Source organism: Spermophilus citellus, assembly GCF_964194105.1.
Source record: "Spermophilus citellus genome assembly, chromosome: 7".
Lineage (NCBI taxonomy): Eukaryota > Metazoa > Chordata > Mammalia > Rodentia > Sciuridae > Spermophilus > Spermophilus citellus.
Genome location: NC_138188.1, coordinates 163,363,095 through 163,388,848, shown reverse-complemented (window position 1 = coordinate 163,388,848; position 25,754 = coordinate 163,363,095). Strand labels below are relative to the sequence as shown.

The window sequence follows — 25,754 nt, the reverse complement described above, 5'->3', positions numbered from 1 at the left end:
TGTGTGAGTGAGTGTGTGTGGATGGATGTGTGTGTGTGTGTAGGTGTGTATGCGGGTGTGGGTGTGTGTGAGTGGGTGTGTGTGTGTGGATGAGTGTGTGTGTGTGTGTGGATGGGTGTAGGTGTGTGTGTGTGTGTGCGCACTCCCCCTGTGCACAGCAGACAGAGGGGACAGACAGCGAGGAGGGGGCAGGGACAGGAGAGCCAAAAGGTGGGTTGGGGGAGGAAGAGAACCTTTGGGAGACCTCCAAGGTAGCCCAGGTGCCTGGCGTCCAGGACGTGCCTGGAGTTACTGTGGCCTTCGACAGTCAGTTGGCCGCGGGAGAGCTCCAGCCTCCCCTCCACCTTTTCCCTTTGAAACCAGGCTCTGTGCGTGGGCGTCATTTAGAAATCGTGGCCACCTACACCTTAGCTGAGCAAGTTGGTTTGTGTGCAGGACAGTGTCTACACACACGTTCACATGTGTATAACAATACCATGACACTCAGGAGCTTTAACGTAGAATTTTAAAAGCAAATATTAAAATGACTCTGAAGCACTCTGGGGCTGACTGGCGGCCTGCATTGATTTTCAGGCTCAGCTATTTACTAAGCTGATGGCTTCCTGCCTGACCAAGAGGTTCTGGAATATTCCACAAGTCAAGCAAGCATTTGAGAAGAGCCAGGCTGGCCTTCAAGGTCTGCATGGTCCAATCGCCCATTACTGCTTCGGTCCTCCTCTCACCCACACCGGGTCTGTCTCTGGGTTTGTGCTGTTCACGCTGCTCTGTGCAGGAGCTCACCCCTCACCAGCCCACCTTCCCACCAATTCAAAAGGTCACCTACCCAGGAGCATAGAGAGAGCTCTTCCCTGGAAGTAGGGGACCAGGATGTGTGTGTGCACGCGTGCATGTGATGCAGGGGATGGAACACAGGGCCTCACGAAGGCTGGGCTAGCGCTCTACCACTGAGCCACACCCCAGCCCATGGGGCTCCGTGGAGGCCACGAGGGCTGTCTCACCCCAGCAGCCACTGGATCACCCAGTCAGCCCACAGGCCACTGTCTGGACTCCTGAGGAAGGACACTGTTGTGTGTAGGACAAACCCTCTGAGAGCTTCCACCCCCCTCACCGTGGTCTGGGAGCCCGGCCAAGGGTGGAGGAGCCCCTTCCTCAGAACAGGTGGGGGCATTTCTCCAGACTAAGTGGGTGGCTGGAGGTCAGTGGCCGTTGAGAGGGTGTCCCAGGGACCTGGCCAGAGACGGAGAGGATCGAGAAGGACAGGTGAAGATGAGCCAGGACAGGCCAGGGCCAGGGCTGCTTCAGGAGGGAGGAGGAAGGCAGAGGCCGAGAGAGGGACGGAGGCAGTCTGTCACCTGCACGAGGGCCCAGTGGCCTGCCCGGGCAGCGTGTTGCCCTTGCCATGAGGCCTGGAGCTGGGTGTTGGAGGCAGCTGCGGGAGGCCCAGGGCAGAGAGCTCTCCCTCTCAGCCTTGAGCTCAGGCCCAGGCCCCTGCAGCCCCCTTCTCCTGCCCAGGTTGCATGGAGAACACGGAGCGGGAGGGTGGGCCCATGCTCCCAGTGCCCTCCACATGGGCTTTCTCCTCACACCATCTAGAGAGAGCAGCAACATTAGCTTTTGAAGGGCAGCGATGTGTACACTCCACTTAAAGGATAACTTCTGATTATTTTCTTAATGGAAGAGCAAATATTTATGTCTTATAAGCTGAAGGGCAGGCTGGAGTGTGTGGGAATATTGACTCTTGGGGCGCTGGCCTCCAAGGCTGCCCAGAGTGGGCAGGAAGACAGACTCTGCTGTTTGCATCTGCCCTGCCCAGCTACGAGCCTAGACATGCTCCCCATTGTCCAGGGGCTGAAGGGGGTGCAGGCTGTGGCCACTGGGTCTTTGTTGCAAAGAGAAGGAGGGGCCAGGGTCACTGTGCCAGCATCAACTCAGGGTTGCCAGGTGACCCTTGGTCAGCCCTCTCCAACTGACCTTCCCTGTCTGCAAACAAAGTGTCTGAGGGACAGGGCCTGTCTTTGCACCTCTGTGACCCTGCTGCTTCTGCTGCACCTGGGGCAGGAACACCAGCTCTGCCGTCCACACCCCATCTCCAGTTGCATGTGACAGCCACCCTGATGGCCCCATGGAGATGGTGACCATCAGAGAGTGTCCACTGATGGAGGCAGCTGTGATGATGATGTAGGTTATTACAACAAAGCACACACACACTACCCAGACACTCCAGCTGGGAGGGCAGTGGCAGGAGGCGCGGGAAGCCGGGGGCCGATGGGGCTGCCCAGGGACCCGCCTGCTTCCCAGATCCCAGCTGTACCGAGGCTCTGGTCCCTCCTGCCATCTTCAGAGCTGGTGAATGCCAACTCTGTGTGGGAGCACCAGTCAGCCTGACCCTGCAGGGAGGCCTCGCTCTGGTGGTCCAAGGACACAGGGCTATCTGGGAAGCAGGACCCTGCAGGAGAGGCTGTTCAGGGGGTCTCTGCCCCCAGTAAGAAATGCCAACCAGCCTGGAGGCCCTGCCAAGACCTGTCTGTCTGCTCCTTGTGGCGGGGGCTTTCCTTCTGAGCCCCCTTGCAATCCTGCTGCACCATTCTGGATCTCCCCCAGGGATCCCACCAGTTCAGGCCCTCCCTGGTAAAGCACCAGCTGCTCCCTCCACCCGAGGGTAACCCGTGTCCCGAGGCCCTGACTCAGAGGCAGGATTATCCCTGAGCAGACAGCAGCCTGGGCTGCCAGGAGCCGAGCACCCCACGATGTGGAGTGGCTGCAGTCCATCACCTCTAGTGAGGCCAAGGCAAAGCCACAAAGGCCAGGAGTGGGAGGCCGCTCTGCCCTGCTGCCCGGCTCGCTGTCCAGGGGGAAAGGCTCCAGCGCAAGTCCTGGCCTAGAGGCAGGAATGGGCAGGCTGCACCCCAAGTGGGTGCCTCTTCACAAGGGTCCTGCCCTTTGAGGGCCACCACCATTGCTCCAGAGGTCCCCGGCCGCTGGATCCCCCGTCCCTCACCTAGCCCTGACCACTCAGGAGAGCTCAAGTTGCACAGGCAGAGGGTTTCTCTGCACACCAATGTCCCTGTCACAGCTGCCATGTCCACTGTGCACCTCGACTGTTTTCTGTGCTGGGCCAAGGTGGCTGGAGTGGGCTCTATTCTCTCCTCTGCTGCCCGTTGAGGTGGAAACTCGCATCACTATCCTTAGCCTCGCCCACCTACCTGGACCTGTCTCCTGGGCAGTGGCCCGTTTCACCCTCCCAGGGGCCTTTCTCAGCCCCCAGATGCCCTGCTTTTCATGTCCACAGGGTGCTGGGCAAAGGATCATGGTCCTGACTGCACAGCATGCGTGCACGAAGGAGGGGCAGAGGAGGGAAGGGCCCTCACACTGTGCAGAATGTGGTCGGAGCCCAGACAGCTCCCTGTGCCGTTGTGCAGGTGTGAGCAAGTGTGTGGGGGTGCGGGCACACCGTGAGCACGCGTGTGGGTGAGTGCTCGAGGGGTCACTTGCACATGTGCGGGCACACTGCTGTGTGCCCGCACATGTGTGCACAAGTCAGCTTCCCATGCACACTTGAGGAGGGGCAGCTGGCAGGGGGCAGAGTGTCTGCAGCTGTGGGTGACCCGTTCCAGGGTGGCTGAGGTTCCCGGCCGACTGGCTCCAATGGCCTTGTGAGGCCAAGCCTGTTCCCTTCGTGGTCTCAGAAGGTGTGTTCCTCCAAGACCCCCAGCTGTGCCTCTGTGTCCACAAGCCACCCAGCAAGGACCTTTGGAAGGGTGAGAGCAGCCTTGTGGAGCCTGGGTGGGGCCCAGCCACTGACGCTCCAAAGGGCTGCCCTGCTCAGCCACAGACTGTCCTTTACCCTCCCGGCCCCCCATGTGTCCCCTCACAGACCCCTGGAGGGACACAGCACCTGCTTCTCGACTGTGTGTCTGCCTGCATTCCTGCCATACTTCATGACCAGTGGCCAGAGCCAAAGGACCCAGGTGGCCAGGGTAGGTGATGGGTCAGGAGACAGCCAGCAGGCCAAATCTGTGTTCCACAGGGTGGCTGTCCTTGCCCCATGCTGTGAGGCTGGCCGTCTCTCCTTGACCCCTGGGAGCCCCATTCGCCACCCTGGCAGCCCTTTAAAGAGCAGCTGATATCTCAAATGCCAGGCCCGGTCTGGAGCCAGCCACCGGAGCCCGCCACCCTCCCCTCTGTGGACAAGGGACCGCCAGCTGAGTGACGGGTGGCAGCTGCGCTGAGAGCTGGAAGCTTTTGATTTACGTCAGTGCTGAGCTGGCCAGGAGGGGCCAGCACACTGGGCGCTTGGCAGCTGCATGGAGTCACAGCGACGTTGCAGCTCCCGGGGCTGGGGGGCTGTGCAGGGAGCATCCCAGGGGAGAGGCGGCTGTGTGTTCAGCAGAGCGTCCGCTGCCGAGCACGTACCTCCTCCCCACCACGCCGTGTGGAGCAGTTTCCATGATGCACACGCCCGGGGTCAGGCCCCCAGAGAGGGCAGCGGAAACCGGGATTATCTCCCCCTCAGGCTCCCCGTTGGCTCCCACAACCATGGGCTTGCCACCATGTGGCCACCGGAGGACTCCTGCTAATTGAGGGCCTTGGCAGGAGTCCTGACCACGCAGGAAACCTGTCATTTCACAAAGATGAAAGGACCTCAAAGGACCCTGTGGAGCAGGGACACAGCTGCTAGAAGGGGGCACAGAGTGGGGCTCCTGTGGCCTTTGCACTGGCCCCGTGGGTGCCCAGCCCTCGCTGAGCCTTCTCCTGGGTGCCAAGAGCCAGGTTTGAGTCAAGCCATGTGACCCACGTGTCCGTCCCACCCTCCCACTGTCACCGATCCCTCCCACTCAAGCAGGAGCAAATGTGAGTCACCTGGGACAGGAGGCACTCCACCCTGCAGGGCCTCCCAAGGCAGCCCTGTCCCTCAGCCGGCCCCAGCTGAAGCGTCCAATGTCCCCATGGTCACTTGGCCAGCACCTTCACATATGCTCCTGTTCACGGGATGCCCATCTCCCGGCAGTGACTGCCTGGGCAGCCGGACCACCTCCCTCTGCTCACGCTCCAAGCACTGCATGCAGGGCAGGTGTGCCCGTTTGCCTGCTCAGAAGTTCCTCCTCTAAGCAGGATGCCCCGGGGCGTCCATCCTCCCACCGAGCCCCCCCAAGCCCAGTCTTGCTGCACCCACTGGCTTCCCTATGCAGGGCCCTCAGTGGTGCTGACGGAGGTCCTGTCTGCACAGCACAGGGCAGCTGGCTGGTGCAGGAGACCCCGGCTCAGGGCTGGGTGCTGGGTGTGGAGGAGTCACAGCCCTGTGGCTGTCTGGCAGCCAAGGGCACTTGTCCTTGCTTCTAAGGGGAGCTGGACCCTGGCCGCTCCAGGAATCCAAGAATCAGGATGGTGGGTGCTCTCAGGGTTCCAACACACCCCAGCCCTGTACTGCCGGTCCAGCCCTGCAGGGGCGCGGTCAAGGGGCCTCACACCCTGGGGGACTTTCAGACCCTTTGCCAGGTTCATCTGCCGGGTGTGTGTGTGTGTGTGTGTGTGTGTGTGTGTGTGTGTGTGTCTGTGTGTCTATGTATGCGCGCGCTGAGATAACGGTCCCGGAGTGGTGGAGCTGCGGTTTGGGGGGAATTGCACCCGCCCCAGCTGTGCAGTTGTTCAGTTCCTGTTTCCAAGCATCTCCCACCACCACCCCTGCACTCAGTCTCAATCCTGCATGTTTGATGGCCCCGGGTTGAGTCATGGATGTGTCCCTAGCTTAGGCATCTGGGCGTATTCCTTTCCTGTGGCTGCTGTAACAGGGTACCACAGACTGGGTGGCTTTGACCACAGAGAGTCACTGTCTCACAGTCTGGAGGTCAGAAGTCCAAAACCGAGGCCGGGCAGGCTGGCTCCTCTGTGGGCCCGAGGGACAGCCTGCTCTGCACCTCTCCTGCGGCTGGTGCAGCCAGCCTTCCTGGTTGTCCTCAGCTCCTGTAGGCAGTGCTCCAGCCTCTGTCCATTGTCATCTGGTGTCCCCATGTGTGACCATGCCTCTGGCTTCTCCTTTTCTCTATGAGGACTCCAGTCACTGGGTGGATCAGGCCACCCTGGTCCACAAGGCTCTTGCTCCAGAGCCTCTCCTTAATCATAACTGCAAGGTCCTTATTCCAAATGTGGTCACGTTCCCAGGTTCTAGGTGGACATGAACATGGGGGCGACCATTCAGTCCACACTGGGGCCAGCAGGTCTCCCATCTGGATTGAGCTTTTCTAAGTGACTCAGCTGGGTGCCTTGGTGGACAGACAAGGAAACTGAGGGCAGAAGATGAGAACCAGGCCCAGCCACACTCAGCAGGCAGGACAGAGCCAGGACAAGGGTGTGGGCCTCTGTCCCCAGGTGCTCAGGCCCCACCGAGCAGTGCAGACTCGGGGGGTCTCCTGTCTTCCTGTGACCACTGCCCCGTGGTCCCCTCACTTGCCCTGAGACCTCTGGGTGGGTCCACCTCACAGTGGTCTGGCTGGCTGTCGGCCAGTGGTTGGCTGGCTCCTTCTGGCCTGTAGGGGTATGGGACAGCCACATGGGGCAGGGAACCTATCTCCAGGGACTCAGGACAGAGCGGTGATCCTAGGAGAACAGATGATCCCCCACATCACATTAACCTGATAAAAAGAAGTCTCATATATTGTGGGGTGCTGGTGGGGGGTGCTGCAGGGGGCCAGACTCCTGCTTAGCAGTGTGGTGGGCCTGAGACCCTGCGCAGCCCTTGGGGACACAGTCTCTTTAACATTTCCTGCAGCAGGGTCCTCTCAGCAGTACCAGCTGGGGTCCACTGAGGCCCTTGGCTCTGGGCCTGATGGCCTGGAGGATGTGGACCAGACTTTCCCACAGCCTGCAGCAGCTCACGGAGACACTACCCTCAGACCCACAGGCTACCTTACTGGGCTGGTGGACATCTGGTTAAGGACTTCCTGTTCTCATGGCCCTGCTCCTGCCCTTGGTTGACATGGGTGCCTCAGGCCTCCTAGACAGCACTAGAGGCCAGCCCTGGGAGGACTCTGCAGGGCCCCTTGGAATGGGGACTAGAAGAGGCAAGCTGGGCAAGGGCCTCACCCCTCCTCAGGAGCCCAGGCCTCTGCTCCATGTCCGCTGCCCCCTGACAGCAACACTTACCCGGGCAGGGTCTGAAGGACCCTGCACTCCACTCTTGAGAGGTGAGGCCAGTGCCCTCAGGTAAGGAGATTCAGCCAGAGGGTCTGCACGTGGTCTTCAGTGCACATGCCAGCCCCTGGGCACTCTGTGGGCCCATGACACCATCACTAGAAGTGGCTAGTCGTCTGGATGTCCTGATGGAGGACACTGTGGTTGAATTGACCCAGAGTCACGTTCACTGGCAACAGTGACCATGACCATGCTTAGAAGCAGGGTCTCCACAGACGTCACCAAGGTGAGATGAGGTCACGCGGGACGAGGGCGAATCCTGACCCAGCACTGGTGTCCGTATGTGGAGATACAGGGGCTCAGGGAGGGTGCGTGTGACGGCAGAGGCAGAGACTGGAGTGGTGTGGCTGCAAGTCAGGGAGCCCCCAGAACTGCTGAGGCCTTCCAACCCTGGGACAGCACTCCCTCAGGGCCTCCAGCCGGCCCTGCGGACACCTTGGTGTGGGACTTCTGACCTCCAGAACCGCGAGAGAAGGCATTTCTGTTGTTATAAGCCACCGGTTCCTTCCACCAGGACAGGGACAGAGATGGACATGCCCAAAAGGCAGAGGCTGTGCCCTTCCTGGCCCTGGGTGGACATGGTGGGCAGGGAGGGGCTTTGCCTCTGATCTGACTGGACATTCCCACAGCCGGCCCATCCCACGCCTCCTCCAGCACCCCTCCTCCATCCCTCACCTGGGGTCCCTGCCTGCCACGTGACTCTGCTCCTACCGGTCTTCCACACCCTGACACCTTCATAAAATGTCGCCTGTATGTCACCCCAGGAAAGCAGGGTGTACCTGAGGCTTCTTACCAGGGGCTTTCCAGTTGCTCCCTGCAGCCCTGGGGTTGATAGTCCCTGTGTCTCCACTCACCGGCAACCTTCTGCGGGTGCAAGGGTGAGAAGTCCTGGTGATAGTCAGGTCCTCACCCCTTTGGTCACCTTTAGAGGGACACTGGTCCCTTGTCAGAGATCCCCACACTGTCCTTACGGAAGCCCATCCCCCAAACTCCCTGGACTCTGGTGAGCACTGGCCTACAGGAGTGGACCCAACCAGAGTCCAGGCAGCGTGGGGTCTCTACCTGGTGATGTCTCGGGAACAGCTCACCCCACAACGTGGCCTCACTCATGGCCCCAGCCCTTCACAGAGGTCACTCACATTTGGGGGTGTCAGGTGGTGAATTCCAGGTTCAGGGAGGCCACACAGCCAGGCAGGGCGGAGCTGAGGTTCTCACACCATGTCTGTGGCTCTCTATGTGGATTTCAGGTCACCCTGTGACAGAGGCCAAACTGGGTGGCTTCGCACCAGGCTCAGCTCTCACGGTTCTGGAGGTCAGAGGTTCCTCTCAGATCTCACCAACGGGTCAAACTGGCGCGGGCCGAGCTCTTCCCGGAGGCTGGGGTCCTGTTTCCTGGCCTGCTGCGCTTCCCCAGGTCACGCGTTGCCTGGCAGTGGGCAGAAGAGTTAGTTCTCTGACATGGAATCCCCTCCTCCCTCTGCCCAGCCGAGAGGCTGGGCACACGGGGTCTGGCCAGGCAGCCTGAGTGCTCCACCTGAAGGCCAGGTGAGGGGCAATTTCAATCCCCTTGGCCCCTCAGGTAACCCAGTCTCAGGTCCAGGATTAGGACATGGTCATCTTTGGGGGACGTTGCCAAGCACACTCTTGCCAATGACGTGGAGTCCTCCTGTTGACCCTTGTGTCCCCTTCCCTGACCCCGTCTATGGCATCTGGTCAGAGCCCAGAGGACCGGGAGCTGGATGCACAGCTGCCCCTGGGTCTGGGGTGGGCGTCCTCCTGCCTGCTGAGGGGTTTTGTGCGGGCAGCAGCCCCACCCCTGCTCTGCACGGGTCAGACTGAGCTCCGGGTCCCAGCTGCCCTCCCACTGGCTGGGTGACATTAGTGTGGAACGGTCACAGCATCCACAGCAGGGTGCTGATGGCAGGCGGGCAGAGCCACAGGCAGCAGCTCCCTCCTGGTTCATGGCTGCACAGGTCTGGGGGGAACATGGCTGAGCAGCAGGCAGCGAGGCCTGTGGATGGACTTTATTTTACATAGAAATATGAGCACCCAGAGAATGGTGGCCCTGCACGGCACTCGGCACCTCGCAGGCCTCATGGCCCCATGGGGAGGGGTGTGCAGGAGGGCGCGCTGCCCTGTGGCCAGCAGGGGCTCTGTGTGGCGGGCGGGCTGTTGGTGTGGAGGGCCAGGAGAGAGGAAGGGCTGCCCCAGCTGTAGCAGGGCTCTGGGGGAGTATGAATAATGAGGCTTGGTCACCCCAAGGGTTGAGGTCTCCAAGGGACCTGGAAGGGGCTGGGAGCCCTGAGGAAGGTCAGCCTGGCTGCGGCAGGGATGCCCTCTGCCCACCAGGATGGGCTCCGCTCAGGAACTAACGTTTCTTCCCCGCCTGCACCTGCCCAGCTCTGCCATGTCCAGCCTGTCTGGACGGGCCCCTCCTGGGAGCCATGGGCTGCTGCTGTGATTAGCTCAGGCTCCCCTGAGACTTGAGAGGCTGACCCACAAGTGACGAGGTCCTTCTCGTGCTCTCTGCTCCTGCAGACCCTCCTGGACTTCATGCTGGGGTGGAGGGGGTGGAAGTGGATAGCCCATAGACACAGCCCATGTCCCTGAGGGCAGCCATGGACATGCCAGAAATGGAGGCTTGGGACTGGGGACCAGGCCCAGGGTGCGGGAGGAGAAGCGGAGGAAGCCAGAGGGCTGCTTTGTAGAGGAAATGGGCAGTGGGTGAAGAAGGAGACCAGGAAGGCAGGGAGGCAGTGGATGGAGGGCTTTGGGACCAGAGCACAGAGGCTTTGTGTCCCACCCTGTGGCTGGGGGTGCCAAGGGCAGGCTGACTTTCCTCACCCTGTCCCCAAGGCCTTCAGCTCCTGCAGCCCTTACAGCCCTGGGCAGCTGGCACAGGTTTTGTGGTCTTCGTCAGATCAGCCTCTTGTCACGGGGGTGGTCCTGAGGCAGAGGGCTCCTTGGGGCTCTCCCACCACCCAGAGCAGGACCCTGCCCTGCCCACCTGAGGCCTTGCTCCCTGCAGGTGTGCGGGACCCCTCAGGGAGGGTGCATGCAGAGCTCAGCCTGGACACTCTGGCACAGGTGCTGCCAGGAGCTCTGGCCTGTGTCAGCCCTGCACAAGAGCTGCTGCGGGTGCTGCACCTGGCACATGGTGGGACTGGAACCTCTCAGAGTCTGGGTGGGAAACAGATGGCCCACATGGCAGAGACATTTGAAGAGATTTGTTCCTGGAAGGAGTGTTTTTGGAAGTGTTGGCAGATGAGGAGATCAGACCTGCTGAGCATCAAGGGCCTGTAGTAGTGGGCGCCAAGGCCACACAGGGCCAGAGGGCAAAAGGGGGAGGGTGCAGTCCAAATAAAGAGGGTAACCCAGGGAAGGGGCCACCTGAGAGCCACCTGGCAGGTGAACTGTAGCCACTGCCACAATGCCACAGAGCAGATACAGTAAGGAACAACAGGGCCCCTTCCTCCACCACCTCCAGATGTCTAAAGTCCCAAGGTGAGGGGCTGGGTATGAAGTCAACTACCTGGCAGACAGCTCTCTGGAACAGTGTGTAGGCAGCCCAAAGAGGGATGGAGAAAGGATGTGGGTAAGTAGAAACATTCAGTCATGACCTCAATGATCATAACCAGATGGGGTGGTGGTATCACCAGTGATGGTGGGCATGGTGGTGGTGATGGTGATGGTGACGGTGGGCATGGTGGTGGTGATGGTGATGGTGACGGTGGGCATGGTGGTGGTGATGGTGATGGTGACGGTGGGCATGGTGGTGGTGATGGTGATGGTGACGGTGGGCATGGTGGTGGTGATGGTGATGGTGGTGGTGGGCATGGTGGTGGTGATGGTGATGGTGACGGTGGGCATGGTGGTGGTGATGGTGATGGTGGTGGTGGGCATGGTGGTGGTGATGGTGATGGTGGTGATGGTGATGGTGACGGTGGGCATGGTGGTGGTGGGCATGGTGGTGGTGATGGTGATGGTGATGGTGGGCATGGTGGTGGTGATCATGATGGTGGTGGTGATGGTGATGGTGACGGTGGGCATGGTGGTGGTGATGGTGATGGTGATGGTGGTGGTGGGCATGGTGGTGGTGGTGGTGATGGTGACGGTGGGCATGGTGGTGGTGATGGTGATGGTGGTGGTGGGCATGGTGGTGGTGGTGGTGATGGTGACGGTGGGCATGGTGGTGGTGATGGTGATGGTGGTGGTGGGCATGGTGGTGGTGATGGTGATGGTGGTGATGGTGATGGTGACGGTGGGCATGGTGGTGGTGGGCATGGTGGTGGTGATGGTGATGGTGATGGTGGGCATGGTGGTGGTGATCATGATGGTGGTGGTGATGGTGATGGTGACGGTGGGCATGGTGGTGGTGATGGTGATGGTGATGGTGGTGGTGGGCATGGTGGTGGTGGTGGTGATGGTGACGGTGGGCATGGTGGTGGTGATGGTGATGGTGGTGGTGGGCATGGTGGTGGTGGTGGTGATGGTGACGGTGGGCATGGTGGTGGTGATGGTGATGGTGGTGGTGGGCATGGTGGTGGTGGGCATGGTGGTGGTGGGCAAGGTGGTGGTGATCATGATGGTGATGGTGGTGGTGGTGGCGATAGTGGTGTTGATGTTGGTTATGGTGATGGTGGTGATGGTAACAGTGACCACAATAATGTTGCCAGTACTGAAAATAAACTCATTGTCTTCTAGACTCTGAACCTACCTCGTGGCAATTTGCTATCTGCTTCAGATCCCCTATCTTCTTTGGAAACATTGGGCAAATAAATCATCCCCCTTGCTTCCCTGTCTGGTCCAGACTGGGCTGCTGCCTAACCAAGGGGTCACCTGGCCACAGGAAATCACCGCTGGCCAGGATGAGTCCCTCCAGCCATAGCTCACTACCCAGCACTGTCTACACAGACCTCCACGGCCTCGCTGTCCTCCCCTGCAGGATTGACCACACATCCTGTTGCAGGCTCCAGTGCCCACTGCTGACCTCTCCTTATTTGGGTTACTCATCTCCCTAGGACCCAGCAGGCCACTCATGGTGTCCCTCCTGGCCCTCCTGCCCAGATGCCCACCCACCTGGACAAAGTTCTTGCCTCTGTCCTCTCAGCTCTCCTCTCTGCTCTCCTCACACTCCCCATGGTGGAGGGTGTCCCTTGTCAACCTGCCATCCCAGGAAGGGTGATGGCTGCTGCCTGGGCACCCACACCTGCCCGGCCTGCAAACACGCACTCTGCCCCCTCACCTTGGAGCAAGGGCGCGTGTCCTCGTTTCTCGTTTACAAAACAAAGTAGTTTGGCTCCGAGGGTTTCCGCCTGAGCTCCCTCAATCACTCTTTAAACCAGACCCGCACCCACGCACATGCAGCCTGCACACTCATACACAAACACAACACACACACAAATACTCAGGTGCATGCAGCACCTCCTTGCACAAAAGTACACAACACAGCACACAGATCCACATGTATGTAGCACATACACACACACAGCACACGCTCATGCACAAACACAAAAACACCCATACATGCACAGAACCTCATACACATGCTATACCCAACATGTTCATAAATACACAGATGAATATACATGTGCAACACACTCACACACAACACACATCTTCCCAAATAAAACATGCACATGAACAACATTCTCAAACTCAAAGTTCGTAAATACAGGCCACGCACATGCAGACACAACACACTCACACACCAGACCACACATGCCACACACTCGCATGCCACGCACAGCACATACACACACCACACACACACAGCATCTCTGGCCACCCGGCGTTAAGTGGAGGTCCCCTGATGGAGTCAGGTGGGCAAGGGCTTCTTACCAACCTCAGGACCTTGGCCACAGAAGTGGCTCTACCTGCAGACCGTGTCCCCAGACGTGACCTCAGGCAGTGAGCGCTCGTGGCTACAGGAGTTCCCTGGGTGGCAGAGCCTGGGGCAGCCTCTGGTAATGCAGGCCCAGGCACAACCTGTGACCCAACCTCAGGGCTGCTCCATGCCCTCAGGAGGCTCCAACAGGCCAGGGGCTCTAGCCCCCACTGTGAGAATGGGGTGGGGACTGGACACCTGCACAGGGCTTTCCCAGGAGTCTAGGGAACTCAGGGTCTTGCTCAGACCAGGACGCATGTCCTCATTTCTCGTTTCTCTGACCCCACTGTCCTCCAGCCCAGACCCCAGGCTCTAGACTAGCACGCGCACTGTTCACCGTGCATGGCACCCAACGTGGTCTCCAAGGAGATGTGCCCACCATCAGGGACCACCTCCTGCCTCCCTGGATGCCGTGTCATGGGGGATGATGGCACAGCCATCCTCTGGTTGTCCAGACTGAGCTCCTGCTCCCCTCTCTCTGGGAATTCCCTTCAGCCCTGTCACCAGAACACCCCTGGACCTGCCCGCTTCACCGGGGGCCCCTGCTGGTGTCCCGTCCTCCCTGACCACAACTGTCCTTCATACAGAGGCACCTGCAGATGGTTCTGCTTGCAGCCTGGCAGGATGGCCCCGCTGCAGCAGGTGCCCCTCGTCCAGTGCTCAGGGAGGGTGGCTCCCAGGCCGAGCCGGGTGCGAGGATACAGCTCCCTGCCTCAGGCCCCTTTTGTCCCTTTGCTGCCTCCCCCACGGGGGCTCTGGTCTGCTGGTGAATGGTGAGCAGATGACGTGTGGCTGGCCCAGGCGGCCAGAGGAGGTGTCAGTGACATCCGACATCCGTGAAGCGCATGAATGCACGGAATGCACTTCCCTCCCCACTCCGCCAGGCCCTGGAGACGCAGCAGAGGGAGCAGGCTTGCAAAGGAGAAGAGAGCCCTACCTCGGGGGGCTGCAGGGGCCTGATGCCCCTGCCCCTGCCTCAGACCCCCAGGCCTCCTGCACAGTGCGCTCCTCGCCAGCTGAGCTGCCAGGCTGGGTCAGGAGAGGCCGGGGACTGGGTGGAGGCCCAGCCTGCCCCTGCAGCTGCTCCACTGCCAAATGCCTGGAATTCTGGAGCAGTCCCCACCCAGCAAGCCAGGCCAGCTGAGGGCTGTCCCCCCTGAAGCTGGCTTCCAGGAGGGGCCCGAATGCCCACACATCGGCCTTCACCTGAGGGCCCAGAGCCCTGAGTCAGCTGGCAGGGGCTTAGGGGCCTCCCGAGCCGCCCCTCCCAGCCCTCCCTGGACAGGTGGCCAGCCCAGCCCTCACTGTCACATGCTCACCACAGGCCACCCCGGAGTCACAAGGCAGAGTTTCCATTAGCGTCAAATGTACGTGATGTTGGACTTGGAGTCAGTGGAAGCTGAGAGGAAAGAAGACGGTTTAGAAAATTCACCTGCCCAGGGGGTCACACAGGGAGAGGGCACAGACCCCGGCAGGGCTGAGAATGGCCTATACATATGCACGGAGATCTCACACATGCACACGTGTCTGTACTGGGGGCCGAGCGGACCCCAGGAAGTGAGTGACCTCACTGGCGCTGTGCAGGAGGAGAGGCCCCAAGGCAGGAGGCTCCGGTCCGGTGGTCTTGATGCTGCAGAGCACGCCCACCCGGGCCCAGCCTGCTTCTCCAGAACCGTCCCCCGTGTGGGTGCTCAGGTCGTGTCCGTCGCTGCTCCCAACTTGCCCCTGTGCTCTTCAGAAGCATGCCCGGAAGCCGGCCCCAGTAGTCCCTTCAATCAGCAGGGAGGCAGGACCCTGGCTCTTTTGCTTCATAGAAGCAGCAGGGGCCACCCCAAAGGCAGGAGGGATGAGTCTCAAACAGGAGGCTTGCGGGGAGAGGCCAGACTCTTCTGACCTGGGCCAATCCTGGCTCTGTGACCCTAGGAACCTCCACTCTGGAGATGCCAAGGGCGTGTGGGGCTCCCAAGCGCCTGGGTCCCAGGTGGCCAGTGACATTGCAGGGAAAGATGTGCTGCTGGCTTCTCCACTGTCCCGGGACCTCACTTCCTGGAAAAGCAGAGGATGGTCCACAAGCTCCAACCAGGGTCATTGGGAAGGGCCCATGGCCTCCTGTGTCAGAGTTCCAGTTGTCCCCCGGACGTGCCCCCAACAGCACACTGCCTGCCACCTGCAAGCCTTATTGTAGTGTGCATCCTCACCTAAATGTGGGGAGGATTCTTACAGTGAAAGGTACAGAGCCGGGCACCACTGATTAGGGGTGGAGCTACATGCCTAGTCGCTAGTAGCCAGGTCGGTCACTGTGCTGGCATTGGAACCCTGCTGGAACCCCACACTCTACCCCAGGACCATGCCCAAGGTCCCAGACTCCCGCTGGTTTCAAGAGCCCCCGAGGTTTCAGGGTGCAGCCGGTGTGGGTGAGGCTGGGGCGAGAGGAGAAGGGACTGGGAGGGAGGGGTCAGGGAGAGAGGGCTCATGGCTGGGCGGGGCTACCCTTTGACAGACAGGAGTAGAAGAGGGAGAAAAACAGACGAAGGCACGGGTCTGAGGGGAGTCAGCAGAATTTGGTCTGCCAGGTCCCTGACCTGTGAGGACCTGGCAGGTCTCCTCTTGAGGGGTGCACAGCCTGGATGGGTTGGGCCAAGCACTCAGGTGCCACAGAGACAGTGGGAGCTGCTGTCCTCCAGAACTGGCAGGAGGACCTCTGCTGGGCTGCAGCTCCTATTATGTCAGAGAGAGAAGGGCGGGCACTCTTGCCACCCAGACGGTCCCCAGATCAAGGGGGCTTGAAACAACAGCCCTGTGTCCAAGGAGACCACCCAGGCTGCAGCCAACCCTGCGATGCCTTTAATCACTCAAGCAAGAATGGAGTCTGTGAAGTGGCATTAAAGGACCCCAGTGACACTGCCGGCTCCTGCAGAGCTGGGCTTCTATAAACATCACCGAGCACTGGCAGCACAAGGGCTGGAGACCAGGATGCGGGCCAACACCCCCGGCCAGACGCGGCTTCCTGCCGTCCCCGGCGCCTCCCACACCCCAGGCGCATCTGCCTAGTCTGTGGCATCTCCCCTGGGTGGCCTGCCACCCACTCTTATTGTCTTCTCCTGGAGTCCTCTCCCCACCGCTTCCGCTTTGGACATGCTTGCCCACCCTGTTGGCCACAAGGCCACCCTGCATGGCCCACTTCTGCTGGCCAGGACCAGGCACTGGGCCATGTCAGTCACTGTCACCACCCCTGCTCTGGCCTTGGTCAGAGGCCTGCACCTCCAGTCGCCTGCCCAGCACATTCCCTGAGGGCCGAGGGGCGTTCAGCAGAGAGCACCTTCCAAGATGGCCCAGGACACAGTGGCGCACATGAGGTGGCTGAAAACTCATGGCATGTATTCTATCACAGCTCAAGGGACCTGGAGCCAGCAATCAGGTGACAGGAAGACTCTGCTCATAGCAGCTTTGGAGAAGCCACTCCCTGCCGCTCTCGCTCTGGACTGAGGCTACTCCCTTAGCACTGGACTAGAGGAGCCTCACTTCAGTGTCTGCCTTAGTGCCTGGTTACCATGTCCCCTACCCATGTGTCGTCTCTTAGAAGACACACAGGACACACTGACGCAGTATGCCCTCATCGTGACTTAATCACATCTACAAAGGACATTATTCCAGGTAGAGTCAGGTTCGCAGGTTCCGGGAGGACTCGGAGTTGGCTCAGTGCAGCGGTACTGCGAGCCGTGGGATGGACAGGATCTAATCTAGGATGTGCCCAGCTGGTCAGGTCCGAGTCTGGACCATGGCTGGGCATTCCCATTCCTACCTCATTTTCTTCCCAGGATTCCAAAATTATCTATACCTAGAAAGTCAAGCTGCTCCCATGCTTCCAGTACTCCAGACCCCTTGATGCCCTGCAGGGCTCCCCCTCTGGCCCCTCCACTTCTGCATGGACCCATAAGGAGCATCTGCACCTTTTGGCAAGGGCAGAGCAAAGCATGGTGAGCAGGGAGCTGTCTTTTGTGGAATAAAGGGTGAGTATGTGACTATGTACATGTTTACTTATATTTACCAAAAAAGGCTCTGGAAAGTTCAATCAGAAACTAATAAAAATGGGGACTGTGGGGGTGGGTGAAGTGAGGGACTGAGACCAACCTCTGTGCACACATGGCCGTAGCGTTTGACGCAGAACCATGGAGAGGTTTCCATATTCAAAAAGTAAACTTAAACTTTAAAAAGAAAGTAGCTTTAAAAAAGGAAACCAACAAAATAAAAATTTATATAGAGTTAGTATCATAACCAAACAAAGAAAAGATTTATTTCAGATGACATAAAAGCACAGCATTTAGGGGTTTTTTTAAGTGGGATATAGTCTAAGGACAAAGAAAATCATGAGGAAATCGCATGTGTCATTCAACAAATCGTATTTGAGTTCAATTTGGCATTTTTATTTGAAATGATTTTTTCTTTTCTAATAAAACAAGTAATTATGTGAATGCAGCAAAATTTCTACTGCTTAAAAACAAAACCCACGTTCCCTGGTTCTCTAGCTGGGAGTGGCGCTGTGACCACTGGCTGGCCACGAGCACCGAGAGCCTTCGCCTGGGCCTGGAAGCCACCTTGGGCACTTTCTGAGAGCCCAGGGAGGATGGCCGAGTCCAGACCAGAGGCGTTTGCATCCAGAATCAAGGAAGGCATCAGAGACCATCAAGGTCCTGGCCGGGGACGCCATGGTCACCTCCAAGGGCCCATTGCTGGACAAGTCAGCTGGGGCACCCTGAGAGCCTGGCTGCAGCTGATGGGAGGCGGTTAGGATGTGAAACGCACGCACAGACACAGCTCGGCTCAGTGGTAGAGCGCTTGCCTAGCAGGTGTGAGGCCCTGGGTTCCATCCGCAGCACTGAAAAAATCCAAAGACTGCAAAAAAAAAAAAAAAAAAAAAAAGAGTCACCTCACCTGTTACCCTTGACGGTAATTTGGGGACCAACACCTTACTCTGCAAATTGGTAGTTACAGGACTTACCTTATCTTTCCTGGGCAGCCTCTTTTGGGGGTGACCCAGTGGCCCTAGGGATGGCTGCAGAGCTCTTCCTGTGGATGATTCAGCAAGCCCAGGAGAATGTGGGAGTGTCAGGTCACCACGCAGGGAGCTCTCACGAGCCGCGACTCCCACACCAGCACCACGCTATTCAGGTAAACGTCCCAGGAAAGCCGGACACCCAGGTTGCCCACCGTGCCTGTCCAGAGGGCAGCGGAGCACCAGGCTACCAAGACTATGCCCAAGCTCTTGGTGAAGTGGGTGCAGACGCCTCCCAAGCCAGGCAATGCCCATGACATTTCCCTTCCCCCAGTGCAGAACTGACCTGCAGCCCAGCCCTGAGATGGGAACTCCTGTTTGCAGGAAACCACGGGGAAAGTTGGACAGGGGACCTGCTCAATGTCAGCTCCAGCAAGCAGAGACATCCCAAGGGGGGCGTTGGCCATTTCTGAACAAGCCTGGGACATGAAGGGGAGGAAAGGGAACTGTTCTAGATTTGAAAGAATTTAAGAGACATAAAGACCAAATGCAGAGTGGGGAGTCGGTGTCACCCCTCAGAGCACCTCCTGTGACATGGGGCCTGGGGCTTGAGGCAGTTGAATGTACACCCCTATGCACATCAAGGTCAGGGCTGTGGGGTGTGCAGGTCACAGGCGGTGCTGGAAGGGTCCTCGTCCCTCAGAGTCCTGTGAAGTCCTTGGAGGTGACCCTCACAGTGTGTGCACTTCCCTTGAAGACATTCCATGCACAAAAATAAGAAAGCAGAAGATCTGTCCTTGCTAATTTGCTGGTTGAAATTAGGCTTATTATAGTATTCTCCTATTTTCTATGTGCTTGAATACTGCCATAGTAGACGAGGCTCTGCAGGCCTGGAGCTCTGTCCTGCGTTGTTTTGTGAGTCATAGGAAGCCCTCATCCTTCCCCAGAGTCTCCCTGCTACTGTCAGCCTCATCTTAGAGCCTCCTTCCTGCCCCTGTCCACTGCTCAGCACCTGGAACAGGACCCAGGGGAACTGGGAGAGTTTGCAGTGAGGAGGGGCCCTGGACATATGCTGGAGGACGCTGCAGCACCAGCACCCAGGGTGACCGAGTAGTTCTTCACTGCCTGCTGTCCCGGGGCAGTCTCTTCCCCGCTAGTGCAGAGATGTGTGCACGTGGCACCCGCAAGGTGCACAGCCAGGACCAGCAGGGCAGGCAGGGACCGGTGGCCCACGGGGGTCTCTGGATGACCTGCTGCACTATTGGGAGAGAATGACTTCCACCGATGGGGCCCCACCCTGCTCACTGCCCACTCCAAATGACGACTTTGCTGCTGGGACTGAGCTGGGACCCTGCTTGGCTACTGGGAGGGACAGGTCAGTGTGTGAGAAAACATGAAGGCATCTGGGAGTTTTGATGGGAAATTTTGGAACCCAAGGGATAAGTGTGCTCACAGATTCCTTAATCACAATATCACCTGCCAGTGCTCCAAATCTCTTACAACTCTCCTTTTCAGTTCTTGAATTGGTCCCTTTATCATTATAGAGTGAACTTGGCTCTTTTCACAGTGTGACTTAGTCTATTTTATCTGATAGCATCCCAGGGCCTCTGGCTTGCAGGAAGCCTGCCATGGACTTCTCAGCCTCATATCTTATCTATCCATCATCTATCATCTATCATACACCCTGTTGGTCCCTTCTCCCTAGAGAACACTGTTGAGTACGGGCTGTAAGGACCAAGTAGGACCTGAATGAAGGTCTATTCATGCTATGGAGCCAGGAAGCAAAAGGAGACAGGCCTGCACACGGTAGAGCCAGGATCCAGAAGGTTCCAAGGGGACCAAGATCATGGCTGAGCACCCACACAGAACCAGACTTGGATCTCAGGAGGGTAACTCCCTCCCATGTACAGCCCACACTGACCCAGCCTGCTGCCAAGTGGGGGCTGAGCTTCAGGGCTGTCCCATGGCCCCCAGGACTGTCGATGGAGAGGAAGAAGCAAAGTAGCCCCTTATGTGGGGCTGCGGCACCTGATGCCAGGCCTCGCTGGCCCCTGGCCTCAGTATTCCTAGTGGGAGGCAGGGCAGACGCCGGGCTGCCAAGGTTCACCCCCTGTTCCACCCTCTTCCAAATGTGGTGGGTTCAGAATCAGGGGACTGGGAACATGTCCCCTGCACATGGTGGGGGCAGGGTGCCCCGAGGCCCCCCGGGCACCCCTCTGGCCCCGGGCCCACCCCTGCCCGTGCCAGTTCTCCTCTGGAGCTCACCTTCTCAGGTCTGTGCAGCCTAGGCAGGGACAGGTGGCTGGGCCCGTGGAAGACCAGGGGCCGGGGCAGCTCCCTCCCTGCCCAGCATGGGAACCTGGCCGGGCATCCAGAGGGGCCTTCCGTCTCCTTTCCAGGTGAAGCGCAGGCTGCTCAAGGCAGAGGCCGGTGGTGGGCCTCTGCAGGACCCGCAGTCACATTCCCCAGGCCCAGCAGGAGCAGCTGGCTGGGGGAAGGGCTGTGGAGCTGTGGGGGTCTCAGAGGGTGAGTGGCTCCTGGAACAGGTGTGCCGTGTCCTGGGTCCCCAGTGTCTGCGCAGTACCCTGGATGGAGCCCCATCCTCATGGCACCTGGGGGCAGAAGCTCCTGCACAAGACCTGCAGGAGGGCTCTGATGTCCCGGGAGCAGGTGAGCTGATTCTGAGCCCAGCTGCTTCCTGGGCACCTGCCCTGTGAGCTCAGGGTGGCAGAGGGGACACACCAAGAGGGGCCCAGTGGGGAAGCTGGCCTGGGAGAAGGGGCTGTGGAGCTGTGGGCCTCCTCTTGCTTTGGAAGCATTGCACCTGTTCACACTGAAGTGTGCAGAACAGCCCTCCCAGGATGGCCAGACCCCCAGGAGTCTGCGGGCCAAGGTCAAGGGGAAGGCCTCACCCTAAGCCATGGCCAGGCAGGTCGCGAAGTGTGTGCAGCTATGCAGGCAGAAATGTGTGCTGTGGGGTTGGAGTGGCGATGTGTGTGTGTGTGTGTGTGTGTGTGCATGGTGTGGTGTGGTGTGTAGTGTGGTGTGTGTGTGTGTGTGGCTTGTGTGGCTTATGTGGTGTGGTGTGTGGTGTGGTGTGTGTGTATGTGTGTGTGTGTGGCTGGTGTGGTGTGGTGTGTGCATGGTGTGGTGTGCTGTGTGCATGGTGTGGTGTGGTGTGTGGTGTGGTGTGTGTGTATGTGTGTGTGTGTGTGTGTGTGGCTTGTGTGATGTGGTGTGTGCATGGTGTGGTGTGCTGTGTGCATGGTGTGGTGTGGTGTGTGGTGTGGTGTGTGTGTATGTGTGTGTGTGTGGCTGGTGTGGTGTGGTGTGTGCATGGTGTGGTATGCTGTGTGCATGGTGTGGTGTGGTGTGTGGTGTGGTGTGTGTGTATGTGTGTGTGTGTGTGTGTGTGGCTTGTGTGATGTGGTGTGTGCATGGTGTGGTGTGCTGTGTGCATGGTGTGGTGTGCTGTGTGCATGGTGTGGTATGGTGTGTAGTGTGGTGTGTGTGTGTGTGTGTGTGGCTTGTGTGGCTTGTGTGGTGTGGTGTGGTGTGTGTGTATGTGTGTGTGTGGCTTGTGTGGTGTGGTGTGGGCATGGTATGGTGTGCTGTGTGGTGTGGTGTGTGTGTGGTGTGTGGTGTGGTGTGTGCATGGTGTGCTGTGTGCATGGTGTGGTGTGTGGTGTGGTGTGGTGTGGTGTGCTGTGTGCATGGTGTGGTGTGGTGTGTGCATGGTGTGCTGTGTGGGGTGTGTGTGTGTGTGTGTGTGGCTTGTGTGCTGTGTGCATGGTGTGGTGTGGTGTGGTGTGGTGTGTGTGTGTGTGTGTGTGGCTTGTGTGCTGTGTGCATGGTGTGGTGTGGTGTGGTGTGGTGTGTGTGTGTGTGTGTGGCTTGTGTGGTGTGTGCATGGTGTGGTGTGTGGTGTGCTGTGTGCATGGTGTGCTGTGTGGTGTGGTGTGCTGTGTGGTGTGTGTGTGTGTGTGTGGCTTGTGTGGTGTGTGCATGGTGTGGTGTGTGGTGTGCTGTGTGCATGGTGTGCTGTGTGGTGTGGTGTGCTGGGTGGTGTGTGTGTGTGTGTGTGTGGCTTGTGTGGTGTGCTGTGTGCATGGTGTGCTGTGTGGTGTGGTGTGCTGTGTGCATGGTGTGGTTTGGTGTGTAGTGTGGTGTGTGTGTGTGTGTGTGTGTGTGGTGTGGTGTGTGCATGGTATGGTGTGCTGTGGTGTGTAGTGTGGTGTGTGGTGTGCTGTGTGCATGGTGTGGTGTGGTGTGGTGTGGTGTGGTGTGTGGTGTGGTGTGGTGTGCTGTGTGGTGTGTGTGTGTGTGTGTGTGGTGTGGTGTGTGCATGGTATGGTGTGCTGTGTAGTGTGGTGTGTGGTGTGCTGTGTGCATGGTGTGGTGTGGTGTGGTGTGGTGTGGTGTGTGGTGTGGTGTGGTGTGTGTGCATGGTGTGGTGCTGTGTGGTGTGGTGTGCTGTGTGGTGTGGTGTGTGTGTGTGTGGCTTGTGTGGTGTGTGCATGGTGTGGTGTGGTGTGTAGTGTGGTGTGTGGTGTGTGCATGGTGTGGTGTGTGCATGGTGTGGTGTGGTGTGGTGTGCTGTGTGGTGTGTGTGTGCATGGTGTGGTGTGGTGTGGTGTGTGGTGTAGTGTGCTGTGTGCATGGTGTGCTGTGTAGTGTGCTGTGTGCATGGTGTGGTGTGGTGTGTGTGCATGGTGTGGTGTGCTGTGTGGTGTGCTATGTGCTGTGGTGTGTGTGTGTGTGTGTGTGTGCATGGTGTGGTGTGGTGTGGTGTGTGCATGGTGTGCTGTGTGGTGTGATGTGGTGTGGTGTGGTGTGTGGTGTGGTGTGTGCATGGTGTGGTGTGGTGTGTGTGCATGGTGTGGTGTGGTGTGCTGTGTGGTGTGGTGTGGTGTGGTGTGCTGTGTGGTGTGGTGTGGTGTGCTGTGTGGTGTGGTGTGTGCATGGTGTGGTGTGGTGTGGTGTGTGTGCATGGTGTGGTGTGGTGTGGTGTGTGTGCATGGTGTGGTGCGGTGTGTGTGCATGGTGTGGTGTGGTGTGGTGTGCTGTGTGGTGTGGTGTGGTGTGTAGTGTGGTGTGTGGTGTGCTGTGTGCATGGTGTGGTGTGGTGTAGTGTGCTGTGTGGTGTGTGTGTGTGTGTGGCTTGTGTGGTGTGGTGTGTGCATGGTGTGGTGTGGTGTGTGCATGGTGTGGTGTGGTGTGTGTGGTGTGGTGTGTGCATGGTGTGGTGTGGTGTGTGCATGGTGTGCTGTGTGCATGGTGTGGTGTGTGCATGGTGTGCTGTGTGTGTGGGAGGTGTGGGATGCTCATCCTCCTTCCCCCTGAGGTTGCTGGGGGTCTGGCCCTCTGAGCTGCCTGGGACAGACAGGGCAGGCTCCCTGGGAGCCGAGGGGGCAGGCCTGGGTGGCCACACCCTGCAACAAGCTCACGTGAGACAGGGGGCTAGCAGAGCCTTCAGGGCAGAGGTGGAGTGGGGTGGGGCCTGCACTCGTGTCCTTGTCCCCAGCATGTTGTGATTGGCCAGGTGACAGTGATGGGGGCTTAGCCACCCCCACAGTCTTGCTGTCTAGTCACAGACCTTTTGGAAATCAGCTGTGTTGGGGGCCTCTCCTGGCTGGCTCTGGGCTCCGGGCACCCCCACAGCAGGGAGCCGGCCACCAGAACACACCTGCTGAGGGGACCCTGCTGCGTTTCAGAGGCAGACTCATCTTTACTCCTTCAAGTGAGTCAAAGTGGTGTCTCCCAGCTAAGGCGGCCTGGCGGGGTGTCTCCATATCCAGGACAGAGACACCTGCCTCCTTCCCCCTGACCCGCCTGCGGCGGCCTCTGTCCCTCAGCAGGCACCTCCCGGGCCCTCCAGGGTGGGAGAGGATGCAGCGTCAGGACCAGCCCCTCTGGGGCAGTGAGAAGGGCCGTGGCAGCCTGGCCAGGTCTGGCCCACCTCGAGGCCCCGGGCTACCTCGCGTGGCCTCTTTCCCACATGTGGTCCCTTTGCTGATGGCTTCATCTGTACACTTCTGTGGCCCCTGGGTCTCCAGCCCCTGCTCTGGACAGGGGCTGTGACTGGCTCTTGGTGGAGTTCCCTGTCCCGCGGACAGTGCCTGGAGCACGTGGATGCCCCCTGAGGGCTTCGTGATGGACGAGGGAGTAAGGAGGCTGTGGGGAGAGAGGAGGCCTGTGTGTGGGAATGGTCCCCAAAGCCCTCTACCACGGAGGGACCCAGGAGACAGTGGGTCACCTATTTTCTCTCCAGATTGTGACCTCTTAGCCTGCTGAGACTCAGCCTCTCTGCTCGCCACGCCCCTCGAGGCCCTGGACGTGCAGCCCTGGGCTGCAGCCTGCTAGCCCTCGAGGGCCCTTGACACCTGACACACACCCTGCCTCCCTCTGCTCAGCCCCAGCCTCCCGTGGGCACACTCTTCTGTGTTGCTCCAGGATGGCCTGCTGGCTCTGAGTGACCGCATGCCCACCATTAAGACGGTAGGTCGTCTGTGGAGCTGGACGGTGCCCCCTGCGGAGGAGGAGCCTGCCCCGCCTTTCTGGGAAGGGGCTGGGCACCCAAGGCTTCTCTGATCTCTCTGGGGCCTCTCTGGTGGTTTTCTTGGTTGTAGCACAAACTAACTGTCCCAACGCCCATTTGGCCTGGGGTTCTGGGCTCAGGAAAGCCTCAGGTGCTCCATGAAGTCAGGAGTGCTTCCAACAAGGGCACACTCTCAGGTGCTGGGGTCAGAGCTTCCACGTCCCCTGGGGAACAGTCTGAGTCTCACTGGGGAGAAGGTTGCACCTGCCAGGCCAGGTGGATGGGGAGGTCAGCCCTGAAGGACTGTGGCTGACTGCTTGTGCTCCGTCTGCCCTGGCCTCCCCTACAGCCAGGCACAAACACAGGGCCGGGTCCAGTTCTGCCAGCTGGACACTCAGCCCCAAATCCCTGCTGCTGTTCACATTTCTGCATCAGGACCGGAAGGACCCATGGTTTCTCCTCCGGCCTTGTGCTGAGCTGATCCGCTGGGCACTTGCCAGGACTGGCGGTCACAAAGGTGCTTTTCTCTGTCTGGGGAGAATGCATAACTCCACATCCTCCTGCATCTGGCCAGACACGGTCCCTGTGCGCTGGTCAGAGCCTGCGGCTTCCTCCCGGGTCTCCTCCGAGGTGCTGAGCAAACACTGGTGGCAACAGTACCGGGCCGCACTCCCCCGCAATATTTTATTGTCTTAATACATAAATCAGCTCCTGTGGAAAACACGCCGCAGACCTCACAGTGCGCCTTTTATCTGCCTGGGCTCTGACGACTTGGTGTTTGGAAAGCGCCTGAACATTTTTATTTCTAAACCCCCAAGGCTGTCGTGAAGAGCTGGTTACTGCAGCCCTCACCTCCCAGGGCTTTTGCGCCCCTGCGGGGATGACTGTCAAGAAGGGCTTGCTGCCTCCAGCCCTCCGCTCTGACACCACGTGTCCTCTGAGGACCTTGCTGCTCACATTGTTGACTCATTTCTATCGACTGCAGCAGAGGAGAACAAGGAAACCTGCCCCCGTCCTGCTCCCATGTCTCGGGGTGTGTCACGGTCATCCACAGCTGAGTCACCACACCAGGCCTCCCCACACACACATATGGGCAGACGGGTGACCTTGGAGGGGCAGCAGGAAGCCAGGGTGTAAAGACGGAGTCA

General features: G+C 59.1%; 2 long non-coding RNA genes across 4 annotated transcripts; both read right to left on the bottom strand.

Annotated features, from left to right (window-relative positions):
- Positions 1-6,686: 6,686 nt before the first annotated feature.
- On the bottom strand, positions 6,687-13,722 carry LOC308652878. The gene is made up of 3 exons (XR_014022920.1): positions 13,669-13,722; positions 8,328-8,614; positions 6,687-8,052 (listed from the first exon to the last, which is right to left on the bottom strand). It is a non-coding gene; the product is annotated as an uncharacterized lncRNA (long non-coding RNA).
- An 879-nt stretch (positions 13,723-14,601) lies between these two features.
- On the bottom strand, positions 14,602-24,615 carry LOC308652876. 3 transcript variants are annotated; one of them, XR_014022914.1, is made up of 3 exons: positions 24,504-24,615; positions 18,075-20,718; positions 14,602-17,968 (listed from the first exon to the last, which is right to left on the bottom strand). It is a non-coding gene; the product is annotated as an uncharacterized lncRNA (long non-coding RNA). The 3 variants fall into 3 exon arrangements; XR_014022915.1 differs by lacking the exon at positions 24,504-24,615 and having other exon boundaries at positions 18,075-18,818; positions 20,334-21,192; XR_014022916.1 differs by lacking the exon at positions 24,504-24,615 and having other exon boundaries at positions 18,075-18,288; positions 18,415-21,180.
- Between the last annotated feature and the right edge of the window lie 1,139 nt (positions 24,616-25,754).